Source organism: Megascapheus bottae, chromosome 15 (assembly GCF_031878675.1).
Source record: "Megascapheus bottae isolate mThoBot1 chromosome 15, mThoBot2.hap1, whole genome shotgun sequence".
Lineage (NCBI taxonomy): Eukaryota > Metazoa > Chordata > Mammalia > Rodentia > Geomyidae > Megascapheus > Megascapheus bottae.
The window spans coordinates 33,161,465-33,181,998 of NC_143523.1; the positions used below are offsets into that span (position 1 = coordinate 33,161,465).

A 20,534-nucleotide genomic window follows, 5' to 3' on the forward strand; every position below is an offset into this window, starting at 1 on the left:
CTTGCTTTGCTTCCTGGTACCTGGGCTGAGTAGCAGAACCAGCAATATTCCTCCATCGTGGGGTCCTTCCCTTGTCAGGAGCCCAAAACCATGAAGTCACTCACTCTTCCCTACAATCATCAGGATCATGACCCAAATTCAATTTTTTCTTTAATAGTGCTTCAGGTATTTGTTGTTGTTATTTAATAGTAATTGGGAGCTGATTAATGCTACACACCTTGAGTTTGCTTTTTGAAGACAAATACATTTTTTCACCTGAGAAACTTACCTAGAGAATTGGTAGGTAGAAAACAAACAATCAAATAAATCACATTTCTCTGTAACTAACATTGGGCAGTCAGTGACAGTTGAACCAATTCTTTGTTGTAATGTCTTCCAAGGTATAATTCAATTAATGAGAATCCTCCAGGATTTAATTTATAAAGAAAAGTAATATATTTCCTATGTATCATCAATGAATATTTCTTTCCTTTCTTCAACCCAATTTAATAGTTCTTAACTCTCTTCCTGAAGTTTTTCTCTGAACTGTTCAGTGGCTATAATGTCAGGAGTTCCTTGGGGAGAACATTATGTGAAAATAAACATGAAATATTTAGTAAACATATAAACAAATTAATACAAACATGAAGAAAATGTCCTTCAGAAAAATAAAGTGAGAACATCATTTGTTAAATGAACTTGAAAATAAACACATTAACATGTATGTAAGCACATTTATATCAATTAATGTTCAATTTTATAGGATGTAAGTAAAGCAGTTTATTTTAATTAAAGAAATACTTCCTTTCAGTATTTTATGTACTACTGATTTTTTCACCTTGCAGGTCCAGTAATAGGAGACCTTGGGGATATGTAAAAGGCAAACAAAATAAAATTTGTTAATATATAAAACAATGGGAATGTTTGAATAGTTTATTAGATAATGTAAGCGCTATGGTTTCGAGGAGGCAATAATCCTTATTCAAAGATGCTTACAACCTTATTGTGGTTATATACACAAGAGACCATGACAGGAAAAGCGGGGGTTGAAAATTCGTTACCTGGCCCCAGTTGCAATTCTGTGAAGAATTTAATGAAGAAAAAAAATCTCTGTACATAAGAACTATACTGGACATCTCAATGCACCAATACAAATGAATGGATCTAGAAAAAGAAAATAAAGGAGGAGCTAAGCAAGATAAGTATTTTGTGGAGGGAATTCCTGTTAACGACTAGATGCTGCAAATGAGTGAATCTGAATTAGAGGAATGGGGAAAAATAAGTACTGTTTTCATACCAGGCTTTACTTCAGTGTCAGAATGTGTCTGCTTAGAAATGGTGTATTTGACCCTACTTCATATTTAAAAAGCATTTTCCCCAGATTTTATCTTTCTTTTTTAAATGTGATTGACAATAACACTTTTTGGACAGTAGACCAGTATTGGCCTCAATTTGAAGACAATGATGGGAAATCTAGCTTCTGAATTTGTAATGATTTTTACAGGTAAATCATTTACTTGTCATGTTATAAGTACTTTTTGAACTTTTACTATATGTTAGGTGGTATGTGAGGCATTAGGGACATGATGGTGGATAGAAAAGGAAGGGTAAGGCACCTGCCATTTCTCCACTCCTAACAGTTAATGGCAATTAAGGAGTGGAGAGGGGGCAGAGGAAGAATAAGTAAAAAGCAAAAGATCAGGAAGAAGTCCCGCAGAGATAACTTCTGCAAAGGCAAGATGTGGGTGACTGGTCAGATGGGAAGGAAAGGGCAGGTAAAGTTAGCTTTTAGAAAGTGAGCAGGGTGTGTGTGTGTGTGTGTGTGTGTGTGTGTGTGTGTGTGTGTGTGTGTGTGTTTGTCCTTCAAATTGAGGCCTGAACAATGATTAAAGGATTAGCCATGCAGACAACATTCTAATCATAAGATACAGCAAGAGCATGAATCATGAAGTAAAGCTAAATTGCTTTGCTTGAGGAATGTGAAAACGTCTTATGTTCCTGCAGTGAAATGATGGTGCAGAGTGAGAAGAGAGAAAAATCACAGAGGCAACCAAGGCTAGAATGTATTGGTATTGTGAATGATAAGCTTTGCTATTGATCTTGATGTTAAATGTGAAGTCAGTATTGTAAGTAAAGAAGGAAAAGGATATGTAGAGAAAAATATGTAATATGTCTATACATACAGAGATATATACATGCATAAACTTGGATATTTATGTATGTACACATGTATGCACATCTGTTATCCTAAGTAACTGGGATTGCATGTGTGAGTCATATGCAGTTTTGATCACCTATTTTTGAATTCAGGGTGTGAATTGAACACATGAAACAAATATTAACGTTTTTTATTGTGGCAGTTTTGCAGAAGTATAAGCCATGTGAATGAAATCCAACTCCATTTTAAAAAGCATTGAATCTGGGTTTCCATTCAGAAAGGCATAATTATATAATACTTTTGCTTACATGCATCAAAAAAAATCTTAGTTGCTTTTCAGCTGTTTGTGCTTACCTAAATTTTTGTTTGAATCTCAATTCAAATGCAAGGAAGCAACATGCTTTCAGTGTGTTGCTGTGATAGACAAAGGCAGTAAGGTATTCTTAAGAATTGGGACGTCTAGGGGCCAGGAGTTTGGCCTAGTGCTTGCTTAGCATGCACAAAGGCCCGGGTTCGATTCCTCGGTACCAAATACATAGAAAAAACCTGGAAGTGGTGCTGTGGCTCAAGTGGTAGAGCTCTAACCTCGAAAAAAGTACAAGGACAGCACTCAGGCCCAGAGTTCAAGCCCCATGACTGGCAGAAAAAAAAAAAAAAAGATTTGTCTCTGTATTGAGTGAATAATCGCTGATCAAATAAAAGCCAGTAAATTAAAAAAAAAAAGAATTGGGACGTCTAGTCACACAGGGTATCATAAAGAATAAATCTTCGGTAATGAGGTATACAGGCTTCTTCATTTGCATATACTTGGCTACTTAACTGAGGTATACATTGTAGAACACACAAAAGATTGCATCTTCTGTGAGAAGTAAGTGCATGCTTAGGGTATGGGAAACATGGAAGGTGGAAGGTTAGAAGGAATATGGAATTTTACACCAGCTAGTCATAGTTTTGAACCTTGTCTTTGCTGCTTACAGGAAACTGTGTCCATGACAGGGAAAGGCAGAAGTTGTCAATTTTGGTGCTTGCAACTCTTGGTGACAGTTGCTTTCTCTGAAATACTACCCGATTTTCACAATGTAAGGAAGAAAAATGACCTTTGCTGATTCTGTCTGTATTTGATCTCAGAATTCTATGACCACAGCTTCAGAGGAAAATATCTTGAAAGTCATAGAGCTTACACTTTGCTCTGAATGTATCAGTCATCTTCCAGGTCCTTGCTTGATTACTGGATTCTGGTGAACAACTGTGATTTCAAGGAAGATGAGAATAGTTGTTAAAGACTGAATATGAGACTCTTCTAAAGCATTGTTTGTGCAAGTGGTGGAACTTAATGAAAAGAGTTAATATTGAGGAACTTTAAAAATCCTATGACAAGTTTAGTAAGAATTTTTTTTTTTGCTTTGAACTCAGGGCCTGAGCACTGTCCTTGGACTTTCTCAAGGCTAGAGCTCTACCACTTGAGCCTCAGCACCACCTTCAGCTTTTTTCTTTGTATGTGATACCAAGGAATCGAACCTGGGTCTTCAGGCATGCTAGGCAAGCACTCTACCACTAGGCTAAACTCCCAGCCCACGTTTAGTAAGAATTTTAAGGAAATGATTTAGTTAGCTGTTTTAAAATTACATCTCAGGAATGGAAGATTATTGTAAGACCAGAAATCATTTTTACCTAAAGTACAGTTAATGATGTCTTATCTTAGTATGTTCTCCAACTGACTATCAATGTCTCTAGCCATGGCAAAAGAATTTTGGTATCCAAAAGGGAGATCAATTTGCTCTAAAGATATTTCCTTGGCATCTATTATGTTTCTACTGTGGGAGATGGTAGATGAGAGGATATGCTACTTCCATTGAAAGGAACATGCAACTGGGTATCCACAGTGGGGAGGGGGTGACTACAAGAAGGATGTACCCTGAGAAGAAAGACAGGTAACAGATTGGCTGTCTGGCCTCTTCAGTTAGGTCTACAGGAAGCAATTGTCTTGGGAGTTTGCTTTGCATTGTATGCTGCTTACGCACTGAGTACCTACTCACTCATAATTATGGCAAAAGGAATTGAATTTTCTCTTTTCTTCATGAATCTTTCAGCAAATCCAAAATGGTAGTAAATGTTGTTAAAGCCTTTAGGCCATCCTTGGTCCTCATTACCTGATTATTTAGGGTTGACCTTTGTGAAGTACTTTACTCTTTGTTTTCATACCACTGTTCTCTTCTGTTATCTCTAACTTATTTGCCCTCATTTCTCATTAATCCTTGGTTGAACTCTCTGTGTTCTGAAGTTTATTAAAACAAAACTTGATTTTGGGTGACCTCATTATTATTTTATTTAAGTCTGTCTCTGAGGCATCTTATGAAGTCACTGCATCCCCGGGGTTCTAAGCACCATTCATACGTTTATAATTTTGAAATGTGTCTTGTCTCTCTGATCTCCATTTGGGTGTAGATTTGTATATTAGAATGGGTAGAGATATTTGCACTTGGATATAAGCCTACTAAACTTGTAATAACCAAAGGAGAATGTATGCTTTCACTTAAGAATAGATCTCTATTCTTCCTTGTCTTCCCACTGCTCAATGCATTAAGAAGTTGTGTAAAGTTTTAAAACCATTAGCTTGCATTCTGATTAGCCTGGACACCACTTACCATCTCTCCCTCCTATCTACAGAAGAGGCATCCAAACTGGTGTTTCACTACCTAAGTGTCCTTATATAATCCATTCATTCCAATCATCCACAACTATCCTTTTAAACCACATTATGTGCTCCTATGGAATTATTTTCATTACTTTTCTGTGTATTTCCCAACTTTTTCACTGTGGACTACAGGAATGAAGAGTTGTCTCTCTCCCCGAATTCTTTTTTTTTTGATTCCCCAGACTACACACTATGAAGCATGGTGTTTTTCACATGCTCACAGATGACTTCTTTGTTCCATTCTTTGTATCCCAAAACTCTCTTGTCTCTGGTTTATGTCCCTGCTTCTCACATTGTAAAATGTGTTTTGACTGTTTAAAAAAAAGTCTCACCTTAAATATTATTTCAATATGTTATTTCTCATCTCTTTTGTTGTTCCTTGGTTACCTCATATTGTTACAGTATCTTACCTTGTTATCTGATACATTGTATATATGTGTATTTGTTTATTTGAAATAGGATAGGGAAGGGGGGAAACAAGATGGCAGGGAAATGGGTATAAAAAACATGAGAAAGGGTATCAATGTTTGTGAAGTAATGCACCATCTGTCTGGCAAATATAATGTAACCCTTCTATTAATTACAATAAAAAATATAAAATAAAGAAAGCTTGCCTGATAATTCTATAAGTAGAAGATTTTGGTATGCCTTTATTACTATTACTTTAGTAGTGCTAATATTTACTTTGTTTACTGACTTGATTATTAAACTCAAGCCCTTGCATTTTTAGAGGTGTGTCATTATACAAACACTGTCATATGGGTATAAAGAAGCACCTCATCATTTCATTGCCACATGGTTTGTCAGAACTATGTTTTGTCCCTAACACTAAGGAATTTTGGCAATCCAGGTGAGAATTATTTTATTTCTAACTCTCTGAGTTCTTAACTTATGTTTCCTGCCTACTCCCTGAAAGAGCCTCTGTGAGAGGTAAACATTTCTTTCATGAAAGTGTTCTAAAAACACTTGCATCTATATTAATAGCAAGGTCCAGAATTGTTGTGATATACTCCATTGTAATTTTGGAAATTGTCAATTAAAATTTATTTTCAACATGAATAATTTTGTTAAAAAATTAAGTAGTTATAACATGTGCACTTGATGAATACAAGGAATAGGTTGTTATGTGGAGGCTGAGGTTGATGAGGCACATATTTCTTAATATCAACAGCTATCAAACTTCTAGCAGAAAGAAGATTATGGAGGGTAATGGTGTGTTGAAAATGATCAAGACACATTTTACACATGTATGGAAATTTTGCAATGAGCCAATTATTTTGTACAATTAATATATGTCAAAGAAAAAATCATGTAACATTGATGTAATGGTTTTATTTCATACTCTTTTGCTGTGAATGTGAACATAATTTTGTTAACTAACTCAGTAAGAATGTCAAAACTGTGTGGTTAGTACTGAAAGTATTAAAACTTTTCTGTCCTTGCTAGCTTCAAATCATGATCCTTTGGGTATCAGCCTCCTGAAAATATTGGCTTATAGGAGTGAGCCACTGATATTCAACCACAATTCCTTTTCCAACAGTAGTTATTTATTTAACATGTACATGAAGGTATTGCAGAGAAATTCAACAAAATAAAATTGTTCCTTCAAGAGCAAATTTCTTTACTAGATATAAAGTCTGAAGATAATTGGACAGAGAAATATAACACTGGGTGCTTCTTTGTAATGGTGATTGCCAAAACCAGTGGTTTATAATTTGGGGGAAACTAAGATGTAGATTGCCAAGACACATGTACAATACCTAGAAAGTGGTGCATGTATGTATATATAGTTTTAGAGTGGATAGTATGGATGATGTTTCTACTTTAGGTGATTCTTAGACATCTGTTAGAGAAATAGCATACCTAGTAAACTTTATAATAGCATCAGTATATAATTGACAGTCTTGATATTTTTACTTCTTTGTTGAATTTAATGTACTTTGGTGATTTCATTAATTCTGGTTTTTGTCACACATAATGCTTTTGGTTTTAGACAGTCATGTTTTTGGAGTCTCTTAATCATCTAGTTTAGAACCTCATAATTCTTATGTTTGTCCAAATTCTGTTGCGCATTTAATTAAAATTCTTATTAACAGACATCAAACAAAGAAGTTTTAGTGTACTTTTTAGAGATAAGAAATTGTTAACTTACAAATTTAGTTAAAATCTCAGGTACACTGTAGACATATAACACTGAAATTCTGAACTAAAGCAATTTATTCTTAACAGTATTTAAGTAAGATAGGTATCTAATCTTTACAAAGAAGCAGAAACCACAGGGACTTCAAGTCAGGTCACCAACAGAGGTTTTAATTAGCATATTGGATATCTCAACTCCGAAAAAAAAAAAAAAAACTTCTGTCAAATGATTAGTTTTTTTTTTTTTTTTTGGTCAATTCATTCAGGCAAGGGAATTAAGACAAAAGACTTGTGAGTGGAACTTAATTTACACTTTTTTCCCATAATATTTTTGAAAATTTTATGTTGCAACTTCACTACAGACTTAATATATTCTTGAGAAATGAGTAAGGAAAGGCTGAAATTTTTCAAGAATTTGATGAATTCTTTCATTGATAATTTGATTCATATATAATTTGTTGACATTTACTAGATACTCTCTCAGAAACGGCAATACAAGCACAAATAATAGAAAAACGTGCTTTGAAATATTAGGACAATTTTGTGTCCTCCTTGTTTTAGAGTTTTTAGCTGCTCATTTGATTTTTATATTGTTAGCATTATTTGAAGTATTCTGACACTATCTGAATTTGTCATGGATAACCCCCCAAACCAGAATTCCATTCATATTTTGAAATTAAAGCCTCTTCTATTAAAAGCAAACTAGAGAAGAATGCTACCTTAGAGATAGATATAGATTAAGAAGGGAAGTAGTCTAAACTTCATTATTCGGTACAAAATATGTCATATTGTCTATGAATAATCATATATACATTTCTAGGTTTGATAATGCTACTTACTATTATGCAGATATTTTATCTGGATAGTTTCCATATAATAATTATATGTATAAAATGAACCAAATTAAATATCCTTTGAGTTGTTCTTGAGTAAATTTTCTAGGAATTTGTATTTAGAATATTTATTATAGTTTTTGAAGCAGGATTATTACAGTGTGTAATCCTGGCTAGTTTCAAACTAGTATTCTTACTGTTTATAGTCACAGAGTGCTGAGATTACAGGTGTCAACCATAATGCCTGGTTTTAAATTGAAAAATAATTACTTAGGTTTTATTGATATCTCCACTCTCAAAATTGAATGTAGAAACAATTCTTTGGGGAATCATAATTCATTTATTTCGATTCAAAATGGGCATTCCTGAAGAACCTGCTCTGTTGCTGAGCACAAGTACCTTTATGTATCATGCAGATTTTCTATGACATTGAGCAGATGTCATAGAGGCTGTTCTAAGGTAGGCAGGAGAATTTATTCTTTCAGAATGAGGGCGAAAGCAATGAGGAGCTGAGATGCCTGAGGAGAAAGTTGTAGGGATAGAGAATAGATAGGAGTGGATGAGGGACTGGTAGAGGAGGGGGTGCCATCTGTCTGAACTCCTGAGAACAGGAAAGCAATTCACCCAAGTGCAGACCATCTGTGTATGTACACAGAGGACAGAGAAAGGACTTCTCTATCAGTTCTGTCAACTTCAAGTCAATGCAAAGTTCATATCGGCCCTGACAGGCCCTACAGGTAATTATATTGATGATCAAAGATTTCTTAAAGTATTTGTTTTTAATACGAGATACCAATTTTAACTACTGCATGCATCATTAATTGCTGGATACACTAAGTGCACAGGCACTGTTGTCTAAGTTGGTGGAGCCGTCAGTTCCTTCCCCGCTTGTGGAATGAGACATGGAAGGCTGCTCTGTTAGGAAAATGACAAAGATTGCAGACAACCAAATAGCATGCTTCTTTTCTGTGAAGATTGGAATTATGATAGAGGACAGCTTTGTTGGTCAGTTTTTAATTTCTAATTCCCTGAGATTACATTATCACTTGATGTCATTAGGTAATTAATTTGTACAGGGACAGAGTTTAATAAGGAAATTAACATAACATATATCCCTCTCAATTTCTATATCATGGCAGCAATGACCTTTCGTTTTGCTGTCTGAGAGCCATCTAAGGGAAACAGGATGAATCTTAAAGAAATGAGATCATCAAGCATTTATTTACTTTCTTTGCCCCAGGTTCATTTTAAAGATGCCATTAACTTGAATTGAAGTCTCCTTTAAAATGTCACCCTTTTACCCTAATTCACTGGTGATGTTTATTGAAACATTATTCACAAATGTGAAACTATGAAGGGAGCCAAGATGTCCTACCACTGAGAAATGGAAAAAGAAAAATCATGATATTCTCTCTCTCTCTCTCTCTCTCTCTCTCTCTCTCTCTCTCTCTCTCTCTCTCTCTCTCTCTCTCTCTCACACACACACACACACACACACGCGCGCACGCACAAGCACATATAGAAGTTTTATTTGGCTATATCAAGACACAAAACTTTGTTGCTTGTAGGAAAATGGACATAACATTAGTTCATAATGTTAAGAAAACTAGATAGACTCAGAAAAACAAGCAGTGCATGTTTTCTCTAATGAGAAGAATCTAGATTTAAAAAAGGTGAAAAGAGAAGAGAATGATTTGGCAAAAGAGAGAGTATGTGTATGTATATACACATATACATATTATATACAGTGTCTGAGAATGTCATAATGAAGCTCATTATTTAATATAATTAGGATATGCTAAAATAATATAAAAGGGAATATGTGTGAGCAGAAACTTCACACCAAGTTAGTAGCAGTCTTTGAATGGAGGTGAGGTACAGCAGTATCAAAAGAGGAAGAGTGGCACCTTTATGAAAGGAAGGATGGCATTTTTTTATGAAGAGGACACTTGGCATCATCTGGGCCTGACAATGTGACTTGCTCAGATTCATCTCTATTCAGTTTGAAGGGACAACCACTCCAACTGGCAGCTCATCTTTTCCATTTCAATTTGTTTTTTTTTTAAGTTGGATATTCTATTGCATGACTATTTTCCTTGTAGACACAGTACAGAAATATGTCGAGGAAAGAAATGAGGACAGATTGGAAAGATCTAGTTTGTTGGATGTCATACCATGTTTTACCTGGAAAGGTTAGAGAGCCGTCTAAGTTGGAGCACACTTCAGATGAACTGATTCTAAGGCTACAATTTTAGATTGCTTCCTGTGGATGCCAGTACTGACCTTGAACCTCAGCCCTCCCAGTGTGCAGACTTACATGCACCACCATGAAGAACACGTAAAGAAAACAGTGGAAGCAGAGCTGACAAGATGTGTGTCCACTATGTAAGTAAAGTTCTAAAACCTAAGGAGATTTGGCAACAGTCAGAGATTTTTTTTCTTTTTTTCTGTTTTTTGGTTGGTCATGGGGCTTGAATTCAGAGTTTGGGAGCTGTTCCTGAAGTGTTTGCTCAGGGCTAGTGCTCTACCACTTTGAGCCATACCTCTACTTCCGGTTTTGTAATAGTTAACTGTAAGTGTCTTACACATTTTCCTGCCCATTGCATTAACCTGCCATCCTCAGATCTTAGCCTCCTAAGTAGCTAGTATTACAGGCATGAGCTACCAGCAACCCTGATATGCTATTTCTTTAGGGAAAAGTTTACAATCATCCTGAAAGCAATAAAAGACTATCTTCAAATTAAAAATGAATTGAATCCATATTATTGAATACAAAATCTTCACTGCTAAAAGCAGGGTAATATTACCTTTAGGACTGCTGAGAACTGTTAAGCAGATAGTTTTCTGGGCTGTAATTCTTCATGTGACTAGAATTGATAAAACAAATTACATATTAGTTATTTGTGTACATAACAACATGCTCATTCCCAAGGACCAAATATCTAGGGAAACCTCCCAGGTAGCAGGTTAGCTTTGTTAGACAAAAAGTACTACGATGTGAACACATTTCTCCCTCCATGAGGCTTCAAAGTTTCTTCCTTATTTTGCCTTTTTTTTTTTTTAAAAAAAAGAATACCTTAAGCCTATTTGCTCTTCATTAAACTAACACTGCTGGCCATATCAGCAATAGCTCCAAAGAGAATAACTCTGCAACACACACAATTCCCACAAAGTAGTTATTAAAATCAAGGAAATAGATATCAGGTTTAATGATACCATTTATTTGAAATAAGAACAAATTGTGCCTTAGAAAGAAATTTGTGCCTTAGTTATAACGCAAGGAAGAACTGACTTCATTTGGAAGCCTTCCAATATATTTATTTGTTATTCAAAAGTATGCACAGGAAAATTGCCTGTGAGAATAATAAGAATATGCAAGGTAATACAGAGACATTTTATTTTGTTCCTTTTACCAGTTTAGAGCAAGCAGAGATAATTATTCTATTTGATATTGCATTTGGACAAGCTGTGTCAAGTACTTGTGGTAAATCTAGAGCGCAAAAGTGTTATACACATCTCCAGTTTGAGATCTATCTATCTATCTATCTATCTATCTATCTATCTATCTATCTATCCATCCATCTATCTCTACTGATATATCTATATATATTTATAGCAAGGACATTTTCCTGCTCAATTTTGACTTATAGTTACTGGTTCTGGCATTAGATAGAGGGAAACATAAGTTATAAACAAATAAGGTAAAGCAAAGTAGGTTTATTTTCTACAGGATTATTTTTTCAAAGCCTCTAGTTTATATTTTGTATGTATACCATATATGAGACATAGAACTTGGTTAGCATTCACAGTGCCTATGATGGTGGAGGCAAATATAATCCTTATTTTCTACATGAATTAAAAAATCAAGAACAGGTAGATACTTATCTTTCTAAGTTTATTCAGCTAACAAGTCATTCCTTGAGGGACTTCATGTACAATATTTCACAAATAATTCACAAGATTTTGACCTTCCTTCATCTTATTTTTATTTAATATTTCCTGTGGTTCATGTAGCAGAGAAAATAGTACTGAGGAGTGTTGAGAAAATATGAAATATACTTCATTTTTCCCCCCAGACATAATTGCTTTTGCAGCCAGATGCTGTTCATTTGCAATCTCCACTCTTTGGGAGGTAAAGATAGGAAGTCTGAAGCTTGAGACTGCCATGGGAAACCTAGTGTAAAATCTGAAAAATAAACAGCCAAAAGGGCTGGTGGCATGGCTCAAGTTGCCAAGCAAGAGTGAGGAATTGAATTCAGTGCCCGGAACTGTCAAAAGAGCAAACACAAAACATCAAAAGCTCTCAAACAGGACATTCAGTTAGTTTAAGAACACGAAATGTTTACCCTCTTTAGGGTTCAGCCAGAATACCACAGGCCCATGTTGTAGTAGTTAAAATCTGAAGGACCTAGTCTTTCTTCTGGAATACCTTCTTCTCATTTCTGCTAAACAATTTTTTTCTGGAATAAAATTTTAAGTTATTTTAGTATGAAGCAGAGTAAGGTATGATTTATTCTGTGCTAAGCATGGATCCTTAATAGAGAATCCTTGTAAGTCCTTTATGGCCTTAGCCATATCAGCTAGACCTCAGATTTGACTTTGCTCAGATAATAAAGAATTTTAATAGCATATCTAAGTTTTCTTATTCTAGACAATGAAAAAATATATTTATCACCTGAGTAATGTGCAGTACACACATTATAAAATTATTATAGCATGAACATATTAAATGTTTTTCATAATCAAAGATAGCAAAATAAGGAGAGTATATAATTTTTTCTCATTAATCAAACCATTAACATTTAAGTGATTATGTCATAGCCAGAAAGAACTTCACATGCATTTCCAATGGGAAAGAAAGATGATTGTACTTAAAGAAAACTACTCAGGAATGTCTAACAGAATATGGAAAAATGTCCTTATCTTAGAAGCCAGAAATTGTTATAGTATATATTAGCAGTGAATTCTACTTTCCTTTCTCTAACTTGCCTTTAAAGTGGTAGATCATTTGCAACATCCAGTTACCTTTCCTAGCAATAGAGCTATATATCATCCATCACTGACATCTGTTTTGCAGCACCTCTTCTGGAGAATGTGTGAACTTCTCACCCCACTGACATCACTCTTCCTTCTAGGACTTTCTTCAAGTCCAGAGATCAAGTGGATATGATGTATGTCATAAGAGAGTGTAAGTTTTGAAGGTTAAATTCCAGGAAGCAAAAATAGAAGATGCCTCTTCACAGAGGTGAACCCCAGACGACACATGTGGGAACAAGAAATATCATTGCTGGAAGACACTGGACTACTTTCAGGACATAACCAGGTAAGGGCTAATAAAATACAAACATTTACCTTTTTAAAAGAATTGTAAAGGTTATGTACAGAGGGGTTACGGTTGCATGTCAGGTAATATGTGTATTCCTTTTTGAGAAGTGGTATGCCTCTCTCATTTTCTCCAACTTTCCCCCACTGGGAAGGGAGACCAGGGAGATTACTTCTCTCCAAGTAGTAAAGTTCATTTCTAAAGTAGTGTCTGGTGAGTAGCACTGTGGAATTAATTCACCTTTCTGAACATTGTCATCACTCCCTCATTTTCTTCCTGTGTTTCCCTCCTGACCACTCTTCGCGTCAAGTTGTAAAGTTCATTTCCAGCATCCTGTCTAGTGTCTAGATTAGTTTACCCTTTGTTCCACCATTTCTGTGCTTCCCCTTCCCCTCCCACAATCAAGTATCTAAGTCTAGTTGATCTTTTTCTTCTCTAAACTAATGAATATATATAGATATATTTTTTTTCTTTGCCAGTCCTGGGGCTTGACCTCAGGGCCTCAGTACTTTCTTTGGGCTTTCTCAAGGTTGGAGCACTACCATCTGGGCCACAGCACCACTTCTGGCTTTTTTTGCATATGTGGTATCAAGGAATTGAACCTGAGTGTTTGTGCATGCTAGGCAGGCACTCTATGACTAAGCCAAACTCCCAGCCCCTATTTGTTGTCTTTAATAGAATTGAATATGTGTATTTTTTAATCATTTGCTTATTCTGTGTCCATCCTCCATAAGATACCATCCAAAGACCATGTCATAGGGTAAATGTGTTTATTGTGGCTTAATTCACAAAAAATTATTCATTTTCACTGTGTAATTCATTGGTACCTTACATTCACTAGACTGTACCAACTCCTTTTTCTACTTTTAAAGCATTCTCATTATCTCCAGTAGAAAACCCATCATTTCCTTTTTACCTAGCAACACCATTCTCCTTTCTACCTTTATAGTTTTGTTGTCTCTGGGTTTGATCTTTTGCATACCTTCCTTCAGTTAGGGTGATGTTTATATTCATCTCCTACTTCATTCCTTTTTGTTTTAATTAATTGACATACTCATTTTTTTCTGTTTATCTTATCTATTGTAACCTGTGGATAGTGCTGTTATGAATACCTGTGCATCTGCATTTTTTGATAACCTAGTTTTGACTTCTTTGGATACCTATTGGGGGATAGATTCCTGGGTTATATTAAAAAAAAAAACTATACCAAAGCCTCGTGCACACAATGGCTGTGCCATGTCACATTATTACTAATGGCACAAGAGAGTTGAACTTCCCTATATCATCTTAATTACTTGTTATCAGTTATTTTATTTCTAAGCTTTTTGGTAGATTTCAAGTGGGATTTCACTGTGGTTTTGATTTGCAGTTTCTTCATAAAATAAGAAATTTTTCATATGTATATTATACATTTTTATGTGTTACTTGAGAAATATTTATTCAATACTTCTCATTTTGAATCCCTTTCCTTCCTTTTTTGTTACTGCTGCTTTTTGCAGTTTATTTATTCTGAAAACTAGATCTCTGTCAGCAATGTAACTTGCAATTTTTTACATTCTCTAGAATGTTTCTTAAAGTCTTCATTGATTCTCAAAGAGGATCGAATGGCTTAAAATTGTACCTTTTGATGCAGAAAAAATTTAAATTTCGATTATTACAGCTTATTTTTTTCCTTTTTGCTGTGCTGGCTGGTATTATGAATTCTTTTCTGAGTTAACTATCATAAACATTTACTATTTTCTTCAACTGCTGTGTCCTTTGACCTTTTAAATATAGGTCTTTAATCTACTGGGATAGTGTTTGCCTATGAAATAAGGTAATGAAGCAACTTCATTTATTTGGGAATGAATAAGCAGATTTCCAGCACCCTTTATTGAAGACATTACTCTTTCTCAATTGATGATCTTAAAAAACTTGTAAAATATTAATTGGCTATAGACACAGGGGTTTATTTTTGAACTTCTAATTGTGTTGTTTTCCTTTATGTCTATGTAATTTTAAAGAGATTAAAGGAAGCCAGATCACCATGGGACACTGGGTGAGGAGTCAAATATTATTAGAGTGCTACTTATAATGTAAAAATATTGATACTAATGGGAGTTTATAGTAAGCATTCATTTTGCAGTTTACTTTTCTTCCAATGTTTTTAGATGTTGGAATCTAGGGAGATTTACTCCTTCAATTGATGCCTGTTAGACCATTTCTTGATGCTCTGGCTGCCTTGAACAAAAATCTACTGACCACGAAGTTAGCTCTTTCCTAATGCCAGTAGTAGCTATGTTGGATCAGGTGCAACATTTCAGTTGCCAAACTTGTTGCCCCAATAAAGAGGTTGAAGGAGACTTTTGTCCTCACAATAGCCATTTCCAAAAAGAGAACCGCTTGATTCTTTAACTTTTTGATAGACCATCATTTGGTATTGAAAGAATTTCACTGATGAAAGTTGTAGTCATTTTCTGAAGAAAATGAAGCTAGAAGAAATTTTGGATTTATCCCCATTTCTCAGCTCTACAGTCCAATATGGAGCTAGAAAAAGAAACCATCACAGTTTTCGTAGAGATTCTGAAAAGTAGAATCCCTTTCTCCTGCAAGGCAGGAGAGTTAATGTGCAGGCTAATGGCACTAATTCTTTCATCTTGGCTAATTTTCCTATCTATTCATTACACTGGCTGTTAGCTAAGGAAGGGCAAGTGCATCCAAAATATAGTAAGGTTAACTGTGAAATTATTCAATAAAATGTATTCTAATAAATATTATAGGGCTATTGAAAAAACAACACTGATGTTAAACAATTGAGTATATTTTAGTAGTTTAGGCAGATAAAAATAGCTGTAGCCTGTCAACTACCCACGTGTGAATCATACATCTCAGACAATCACTACTTTTATAGTTAGCCTACAAATGCTTGTTTCCTATCACAGGACAGTTTGTAATTGCCTCACTGCCTCTTTTAAAGACATATCAAATCACACAGTGTACTAGAATAGTCTCTTATTTAAATTAACTGAAAATCATTTTTTACTTACAGCAAGATGCCTTTAATCTATATAAATTAAAAATTAAACTTATTGTCTTATTAAAAATCATAGGATACACAACATAAGCTAGAGGATCATGTGGTTCTAAATATACTAAAGATATTTCACAATATTTTCCTAATTAAATGAATCAATAAAAGTGATAAATAAACCCCACCTGGTATAGTACTGTAACCCCAGATAAAATATGAGTTCTTTTCTTGAGAAACACAATTATCACTTTTCTTCCTTCATTCAGTACTCTGCACACAATTTTTTTTTTTTTTTTTGCCAGTCTTGGGCTTGAGCTCAGGGCCTGAGCACTGTCCTTGGACTTTCTCAAGGCTAGAGCTCTACCACTTGAGCCTCAGCACCACTTCCAGCTTTTTTCTATGTATGTGGTACCGAGGAATCGAACCCGGGTCTTCATGCATGCTAGGCAAGCACTTTAACCACTAGGCCAAACTCCCAGGCCCTCTGCACACAATTTTTGTGAGAATAATCTCCAAGGAAAGAGTAAAGATTTCATCTAAGCTGCTTTCTTCTAGCAAATGAATAAATATAACCAACTCACATCTTTTTAAGAATTTTTTTTGTGGGTCATGGGACATGAATTCTGGGCCTGGGCACTGTCCCTGAGCTCTTCAGCTCAAGGCTACAGCCCTACACTTGAGCCACAGCCCCACTTCCAGTTTTCTAGTGGTTAATTGTCGATAAGAATCTCAGATTTTTCAGTGCCTGACTGACTTTTAAACAGGATCCTCAGATCCTGTAGCTAGGATTACGGGGGTGAGCCACAGCTTTTTGTAATGACTATTTTATCCTCTATTTAGGTGGATATGACAGGAGCATATATTTCTAAAGGAGATGCTCCTCAAAATGAAGAAGATATTTGAACATTGATTTTTGTTATTTATTCCTAGTTGTGCATGGGTAATTTTCCTCTAAAAAGAGGCAGATGTTTATCTGTATGTCTTTTGCAAAATATATAGGAAGTAATCTTAGTGTGCTTCTCATGAGAATGACAGGTTTATACTTATAATCCGATGATCCATGAAGGGAATATTGACAATATTTCCCACTATAATAAGACAATGTTTCTAAAAGTTAAGTTTAATGAGCAATTACATAAACCAAGAATAGGGGATGAAATGTGAACTGTAGATTGTCACCTGTTAAAATATAGTTTCTTAACCTGTTAAAGGCTGTATGTGCAGACTATGGTTATTATAGTTTTTCTACATTCAGAAATGAAAATTCCTTTTAGGCTAACATACTGTACAAACAGATTGAACAATGGCATGCCATCACCCCATTCTACTCATAATCTTGTTGCTAATTATTACCATGAAAAATACCTATTCCACCTTGTATACTTTGCTTTTTTAAAAAAAATTACCATATTTTATCTTAATGATGAACAAAAACTAGGTGCTATTATCTTTGTTTTTACCCATAAGATCCCTCACGTAATCAAAAATGGAAGGAACTGCCTTTTGACTTCTTTTCTTACTAAATTGGAGCCTGGCACACTTTCTGTTGCTTTGGCTCCTTCGCATCATAATAGATCAGATGATATTGTTCTGTTCTCATTTCAAGGCCTGACTATTGGAAGAGAATCAAGATGAGAAGAAATTTGGCTGGCATATATCAATATCTTTCCTGAAGATTGACATTACACTTGGGCTAATTTTATCTTGGGGCAACTGAGGGAATAAATTGTTACAGTGTATAATAGTTGATTCATTGTGTTTGTCTTAGATTCAGGCAGCACCAAGGGGCTCCAATAGAGTTGTAATTGAATTTATCTCTTTTTTACTCATTCCTATTAACACAGGCATGCAAATAATGTCTAAGCATTTTGGAAGATTATTTAATTTTTTTTGTTTATTCAGGCAACATTTGAGAATAATAGAAGAATACATACAAGATAATGAACTATAGGTGTTAGGTTGTTTTATATTTTATGATGTGTTTCATCTAGGAAAATGTATATTATTTGATGTGTGAAATGTTTATCTGCACCTACTGTTGAGATGTATTTTGGTAATCACAGATTTTTTTTTAAAGTAGTTTTTAGATAAATTGAGCTAAGGTTGAAAAAAGAAGCCAATTTGGAAAGGCAGGTACTTGCGAAACTCTCTAGACATGAAATAAGTGTTATTTCTAAAACAATCACTCCCGGAAACTGTTAATCCTGTGATGTTGAAAAAAAAAATCACAAGCAACAAAGTGGTATAGAAAAAAGAAACAGTGAACTAACAAAACAGAACTTTCTAAGCCAAGAACCAGCCATGTGTATGATCTGTAACGAGTTATTTTATAGAGTCAGGCTCACTTTTCTTCTCTGAAAAGTTAGTGTGGTGGTGTGACTGACCATGTAAGTTGTATTGCATATACTAGAAGTTGAGGTAAATGCAGAATCCAAGCATTTACCATCAAAGGTGATTATTTCTTTTTTATTTTCTTATATGTCTTTAAGAAACTGAATCCAGTTTCTTACAGTGGCTCACGCCTGTAATCCTAGCTACTCGGGAGGTTGAGAGCTGAGGATCATGGAGAATAACTGCAGACCTCTCCACACAAACCCTAAATGCAAGAAAAGTTGGGAAAAATATTCATGCCCTGAAGACCAACAACTGCCAACCCAGACTGATATACCAGCGAAACTAGCATTTACATTTGAGAGAGAAACAAGAATATTTCATTCCAAAGAGAAGCTATATGAATAAATTCACACTAAACCAGCATTACAAAAATATTAAATAATCAAGAACAAATTGCAGAACAGCAAGAACTCCCATCAAGAAGATTTTGGGTTTGACTTAATCTTGTTATCCTCTAAGAGTTTGAGCTATGTCTCAAGCTAAAATATACATTTTAGATATACCTGCCATTATCTTTTCCTAACATATTAAATTGCCTTATTTTACAGACATATGTACTCTAAGGTACACACCACTGTGCTACTCATTATTTATAAAATATAGAATAAAATACGTTAAGTCATTATTTAAACATAACATGTAATAGATCAGAATAGCTTCACTGAAAAGATTTTTGCTTCGAAGGATAGGAGTACAGGAAAAAGTTCACTCACAAGTCATCAATCAGAGACATACATTATTTAGCTGTATATATGGGGGGGGGGAAAGAGATTATTCATGACCCCACACCACACTACCAACCCATTTATTTCACCTAATACTTTCACATTTTATATAAAGTTACTGAATGTCTCATGAATCTTTTATAATCTACCTAAAACTGTTTCAAAATCACAATTTCCATGCAGAAGGAGCTTATGAATACCAAGCACTATGTAATTTTATCTGGTAGTGAATGATAACAGTAGATAAGAAAAAGAGTAAAATGAAAGTTTTCCTTGTTACTTTCTTGAAATAAACAGAATTTTAGTTGCTGTGCAAATATCATATTGCTGAGATATATGGATGGGTTTGTAAAGTACAGGAGACACATTAGCTAGAAATTAGGCCTCAGAGTCCTAGAGACAGGTGATAGGAGAGGATTTCTTGGTCGTCATTTTACCTGTATTCCCATACTCCTCCAATCTAATTGCCTTATTTTTTTTTAGCATAGTTTTGTGCTGCTGGGGATCAAATTCAGTGCCTTTTACCGAGTACTTTACACATAAGCATATTCCCAGACCAGTATTTCACATTGGATAGCTAACAAATGGTTGTCATTGGAAGCAGAGGGCAAGATGCATAGGCAAGAGCAACGTTATACTAGAAAGACATCCAGGTAGGGTGTCATGACTTTGTGAGAAACCTTCTACTTAGAGCCATCCTATGAAGAAAGTTCTTCTCTTACAGTGGAAAGAAAATCAGCAAGTTTATCACATTAAAGATTGTTCTGACTACAAGTGGACTTAATGCCTTATAGTTGCAAATAGACAAAAGCTCATATATAAAACAGAATAAAGTACTAATAGTAATATTGAACCATTATTTTCACCATATTTAATTTGATCTGAAAAGGAGAAAAAATAATTTTTCCCATTTAATTAAAAGTCTATGACATGGTCTTACAAAATATATTATTTTTCTTTCTTTTTTTTTTTTTTTTTTGGTTAGTCATGGGGCTTGAACTCTGGGCCTGGGCGCTGTTCCTGAGCTCTTCAGCTTGAGTGCCAACTTACCCCTTGAGCCAAAGCACCAATTCCGGTTTTCCAGTGCTATTTGGAGATAAGAAGAGTCTGATGGACTTTAGTGCCCAGGCTGGCTTTGAGCCACGATCCTCAGATCTCAGCCTCCTAAGTAGCATGAGCCATCTTGCCTGGATTTACAAAAATCAATACTCTAATAGAGCATTTATTTCTCAGCTGAAGAAATAAATAAATATTCATTACTAGACCATCAGCAAATGC

General features: G+C 34.9%; 1 long non-coding RNA gene across 1 annotated transcript; it reads left to right on the forward strand.

Annotated features, from left to right (window-relative positions):
• Window positions 1-8,284: 8,284 nt before the first annotated feature.
• On the forward strand, window positions 8,285-17,881 carry LOC150054147 (uncharacterized). The gene is made up of 4 exons (XR_016537920.1): window positions 8,285-8,541; window positions 10,060-10,189; window positions 12,940-13,127; window positions 17,744-17,881. It is a non-coding gene; the product is annotated as an uncharacterized LOC150054147 (long non-coding RNA).
• The last annotated feature ends 2,653 nt before the right edge of the window (window positions 17,882-20,534 follow it).